Source organism: Dermacentor silvarum, chromosome 10 (assembly GCF_013339745.2).
Source record: "Dermacentor silvarum isolate Dsil-2018 chromosome 10, BIME_Dsil_1.4, whole genome shotgun sequence".
NCBI lineage: Eukaryota > Metazoa > Arthropoda > Arachnida > Ixodida > Ixodidae > Dermacentor > Dermacentor silvarum.
The window spans coordinates 157,907,513-157,913,512 of NC_051163.1; positions in this window are offsets into that span (position 1 = coordinate 157,907,513).

Below are 6,000 nucleotides of genomic sequence, written 5' to 3' on the forward strand. Positions count from 1 at the left end.
CGTCGTATCGTTCTTTCGAACGACTTTGCGAGGCCAGAGTACGAAGACGAGCTATTCGACGGGCTTCTTCGGCGAGACACAAAGTCTTTCATACAGAATCGTCATTGTGCAGAACTAAGGGTACGAAAGTGACCAGAGGGCTTCGCGGTAACCTTGCATACAGGAGATAAAATTGGCTATACTTCGTGGTTTCGTGTTTCGCCGTATTATATGCGTAAGTGATGAAGGGTAGCACGTCGTCCCAGTTCTTATGATTGGAGGAGACGTACATGGCAAGCATGTTGGTCAGCGTTCTGTTTGTCCTTTCAACGAAGCCATTGGTCTGTGGATGATACGGCGTGGAATTCCGGAACTATGAAGTGCACAAGCGAAGTAACTCTTCAATGGCATCAGCAGTGAACTGGCGACCGCGGTCGCTGATGATGACACGTGGTGGGCCATGACGAAGGACCACGGAACGCAGCAGGAAGACCGCCACGGAAGCAGCGGTGCAAGAGGGTATGGCTGCAGTTTCGGCATACCGTGTAAGATGGTCGACGCAGACAATTATCCAACGGTTCTTGTTGTTGGATAACGGGAATGGACCCAAAAGGTGAATGCCTACTTGCTCGAATGGCGTACTAGGCGGTGTCGATGGCCGAAGGGGACCCGGGACTGCGGTGGTCGGTCGCTTGTGACGTTGGCACGTTTCACAACTAGCGACATAGCGCTTGGTTGTTTCGTACGTCTTGGGCCAGTAAAAGCGCTCCTGCGTGCGGTGTAGCGTTCGGACGAAGCCGAAATGTCCGGACGTCACATCGTCATGCATGGCGCGTGGAACGTCGGAGCGGAGACTCTCGGGGACAACAAGCAGAAAATGCGCTCCATGCCCGGAATAATTAGTTTTGTAGAGCAACTCATCGCGGACAGTAAAGCGACCGCTGCCTTGAGAAGTACGGGCGGCAACAAAAAGCGGATCGAGGGTAAGATCATTCCGTTGTTCTCGCTGAAGGTCTGCCGCGTCAGGGAACGTACAAGTAACAGCAGCGAGGCAGCCGTCAAAATTCTCAGCATCGCAGTCGGTAGTTGCAAGAGGAATCCGAGAGAGGCAGTCTGCGTCAGCGTGACGACGGCCGCTCTTGTACGATACAACAAAGTCGTATTCCTGGAGGCGCAGCGCCCAACGTGCGAGGTGACCGGTGGGATCACGCAAACCGACCAGCCAGCATAAAGAATGATGGTCGGTGATAATCTTGAATGGTCTACCGTAAAGATAACACCGAAACTTCTGTACAGCGAAAACAGCTGCCAGGCATTCTTGTTCCATAACCGTATAGTTGCGTTCAGATTTGCTCAGGCAACGGCTGGCATATGCGACAACATGTTCTGCGCCACTGTGACGTTGTACAAGCAGCGCTCCTATCCCGCTTCCACTAGAATCAGTGTGAACTTTAGTCAGGCAAGATGGATCGAAGTGACGCAAGAGGGGTGCTGACGTTAGTATAAACTTCAATTGAGAGAATGAAGCGTCACACTCTGGTATCCAATTGAAGGCCGCATCTTGTCGCAAAACACTTGTCAATGGGTAAACGATGTCGGCAAACCGGGGAACAAAACGACGGAATTACGAACATAGGCCAATGAATGAGCGAAGCTCTCGTGCTGACTGCGGCGGCTTGAAGGCGCTCACCGCTTCAATCTTGCGAGGATCGGGTCTGACGCCATCCTTGTCGACTAAGTGTCCCAGGACCAGTGTTTGGCGTTCGCCAAACCTACATTTTTTTTTAGTTTAGAACCAGTCCAGCTTTTTCGATGCAGTCGAGAACAAGGCTGAGGCGTTCGTTATGTTCTTCAAACGTGCGGCCAAATATTACAACATTATCGAGGTAACACATGCATATCTCCCACTTTAGACCACGTAGTACTGTGTCCATGAATCTTTCGAAGGTGACAGGAACATTGCAAAGGCCAAAAGGCATAACTTAAATTCAAATAGGCCATCTGGAGTCATGAAAGCGGTCTTTTCCTTGTCGGCAGGGTCCATAGGTATTTGCCAATATCCCGATCGCAAATAAAGTGTTGAGAAGTATGAAGCAGCGTGTAAGCAATCAATGACGTCATCGATTCGTGGTAGCGGATAGACATCCTTCTTTGTCACTGCGTTTAGACGTCTGTAATCCACGCAGAATCTCCAGGAGCCATCTTTTTTCCTGACCAGGATCACTGGGGCTGCCCATGGGCTAAACGACTCTTGAACGACACCTTTGTTCATCATCTCCTTGACTTGCTCTGCAATAACTTTGCGCTCGGAGGATGACACTCGGTAGGGCTTCTGGTGGATGGGGTGTGCTGAGCCGGTATCTATTGGTGACGAGCGCGGGACGACGGTAAATGAAGGGGTGCATCTCCATGCGCGAAGTCGAATGCAGCCTCATGCCTGGCAAGGACCTGTACCAGTGCTTGCCGTTCCGATGTACAGAGAGCCTTGCTGATCATGCCAAGCATTAACTCTTTAGAATGCGATTATCGCAAGGAGAGCAAGCTGTAGAGACGTTTTGTAGAGCAAGCTGGCCTAGATGGTTTTTGAAAGCGAGGCTCATCACAGACACAGTTGCTCCATGTATCAACTAACGCCATGGTCGGTATTCCGTCAATCAACACATTCACTTTGTTTTTGTGCATCACAACAGGCAGAGGTATTTCTTCCAAAGACCGTCCGGCGACCTCACCCCCATTGGCCGCGGATGCTAGTTTCCCGCCGGTGGTGAGGAAGAACGGCACCGACGGGACGGAGAGCGACGGGGGCGGTTATTTAGTGGCGTTAAACTGCGCTGAGATGCTGGCGAATCGCTGCGTCTGGTCGCGCGCGAGAAGTGGTCCATTGGAAGCAAATCGGTCGTCCGCAAGTCATATGAAGTACGGGTTCCGGGTGGCGAGAACATCGGTGGTGTCCTTCGTGATTGACGGCCTTGGCGATAATATCGAGCAATATGGACTGTGGAACCGCAGTTGTAGCACACGGGAGGGTCGCGGTTGACAGCATCTTCCTCGAAGCGAATGCTAGCCTGCTGCGGGCGGCGAGAAAGTTCGTTGTCATGTGAATGTAATGTGCCTCTGCTGCGCGCTGAAATCCGTTATATGGATTTTAAGCCAGATTTTAAGTAGGGTCGGTGCTGTTCTTGCCGCGGCCTCACAGAAGTCACAGGGCTTCGGGGGTAAAAACGCGGCTGTTCTCGTTGTGGCTGAGCGTCATAAGTAGGGCCTCTGTCGTAGAGACGTGGCTGCTGTCGGGGCGCGAGTTCATAATCCTCAATGCCCCTTGCCGCAGGATACGGGGAGAAGGATGCCACGTTTGGCTCGAAATCTGGTGGTAAGCGGAAGCTATGAGTGCCTGGGTGTGTCACTTGCGCGTGCAGGCTGAGTTCTTCCCGAACTATTTGTCGGATCGTTGATGCAAGATCGAGGGGCTGGTTGCTCTCTAGGCTTGCAACTGTCGTCACATTGGCTAGCCTGCCAAACTTCGGCGTGATACGCTTCGTCTTGAGTTGCTCGAAAGTGCGACAGTGCCGAATGATGTCGGCGACGGAAGCCAGGGTGTCTTTTGCGATGAGGAAACTGTAAACATCCTCAGCAATTCCTTTAAGGATGTGCCCGACTTTGTCTTCCTCAGACATTCCAGGATCTACCATCCTACACAGTTTTATTACTGCCTCAATGTAGGATGTGCAGGTTTCCCCTGGCACTTGCGCACGTTGCAGTAGCGTCTGTTCTGCCCTTTTCTTTTTCGTCGCGGAGTCGACGAATCGCCGAAACAAATCTGCCCCATGTCGTTAACGTTTCCTCGTGATTGTCGAACCACATCAACGCAGTATCCGTTAGAAAGAACACGACGTTCGATAGCTGAGAAGCGCTGTTCCACTTGTTGGCGGCACACACCCGGTGATAATGGATGAGCCTTTCCTCGACGTCTTCGTCCGGTCTTCCGGCAAAGGGACGCGCATCTCTCAGTTGCTGAACGGAACTGGTCGGCGCAGCAGTTGGAATGGGCCGTTGTTCGTCTGCGTCGTAGGACATGTTCAACTCCGGTGTATTCGATGGGAGTCCAGCAAGGCGACGGCTCCGTCGAAGAACTTGTGGTTCAGCCTCCGTCTTCAGGTGTCGATTACCCAGCACCTCCACCACAACTGTTACGAAGAGTTGTGAAGAAATGGTTATATTGACAGGGAGATGAGATGGATGATGATCGGAACGTGATCGTAGCGCAGTCCGGCCTCTCGAGCTCTTCGTTCTCTACGTCTTCTGTCTTTTTGTGCCTGCCTTTCGTATCCGTTACATTTTCATTGTCGACTATGTGGATGCGTCTTTGGCATGTTCGTCAAAACCCAGTACACCGGCGTCTTTTTTTCGCCCGGCGCGATTGTCTAGTAGTGTGTCTGCTGCGCCAAGTCCGCCCCATCGTCATAGACATGCGTACGAGCCACATTGTTCATAACCGCGACACACTGCACGGAATCGTCAGGTTCCTGACGTCAGGATCCTGGAAGATGTGGTTAAACGAGTGTCCGTGCCATAGCGAGTACAAAGGGCAGCTGCTGATAACAGCGCTAGCATGATCTCTACGTCACGAGACGAAGGGGCACAGCGGTTGGTGGGACGTTCCGTCGCTGAGTATCGCGACACATGTGAAAGAAGCATCGTTGGTGGCGAGAAGTATAGGAATAGGCTATCCATCATCCGTTTTCACACCTGTGCTAAGGCAGAGCTGACAGGAAACCGCTACGCACATGGAGCCAAAGCAAATGATTGTGATAGATTTTATTCTACACGCGGACACGATCCTGGGGAACCTAGCCCATAACAGCTCCGCTGTAAAAATTCACCGACGATTACGATGCTCCCTAATGGGAAACTTCAGCGCAGCTCTATACGTGTTCTCATTTCGCGGACAATCTGTCTCGTGCGGCACGTTGCAAACGGAGTGAAGTTTGGGGCGACTGACTCGCTAATATGGAGGTCGCAAGAGCCAGCGCATGGGTGACGCGTGGTCGCGATTCACAGCAGACGCCGCAGAGAGACCTCCCAGACGACGCGCGCTACTCTGGCGCCATCTCTTTGCCAATGTCGCCGCACTACGCTTTTCTTCTCACGCTTTCGCCATACCTTCCTCCTCCGCTTTCCTCCTCGCGTATTTCAACCCTTTCTACGCTCCACGTTCGCTCTCTTATATTCCGCTGCGCTCGTTCGCTCGGTTACGCCGACGCTCTCCGCAGGAACGGGCGCCAAAGAGCTGTGCTCTAAAATACAGTGACCGTCGGCGTTAACGAACAAAACAGGCCACCGACAACCGAGCCCATAAGAAGCAACATAATAAGTTGGTTTCAGGCAATGTTGAATAATTTCACACGGGATCTTCAACAATCAAGGATGTGTTGACGTTTTCAACCAAGTGCGCGCACACGACGCATTGAAACCATTATTCCACGCTTGCGCTGCAGGGGCTGACAGCAGGAGCGAAACGCTGGTGTTACCGGCATCACAGTGCTAGAGACCGTGCTGCGATCACTTCGGGCGTAATCAAGTAGACAGACTAAATTTGTCAGGCATCTCATTCCGTGCTGAAAACACTGGGAGGCACGACGTTTGAAAACAACGGCCGCTGGCGCACGCAATGTCTCGGTCGTGGGTTCGTACGTTGTCATAGTTGTGTGCCGTTCTAAGCTGTTCTGTACATTTAGTGGATATTAACTGGTGTCATTTAACTGCGCTGACGCTGCCAGCCATGTGCTTTCCATCAGTGCTTCGTGACATCGGCTATATTGTGTGTTTTTGCCGACGGCTTACTACCACAATGGCGGGATCTGCGTTCGCCGCCTTGTTCTCGGTGCGTCTTTGTACGTCGCATGTTCGGATATCGCTTTTTCGGGTAAGTGAGATACGTTGCACTTAGTTTTTCGTCAACAATGTCTGCATTTTTTAGGTGTTAACGGTGACAATTATTGATGGTTGGGCTCTTCAGCCGGT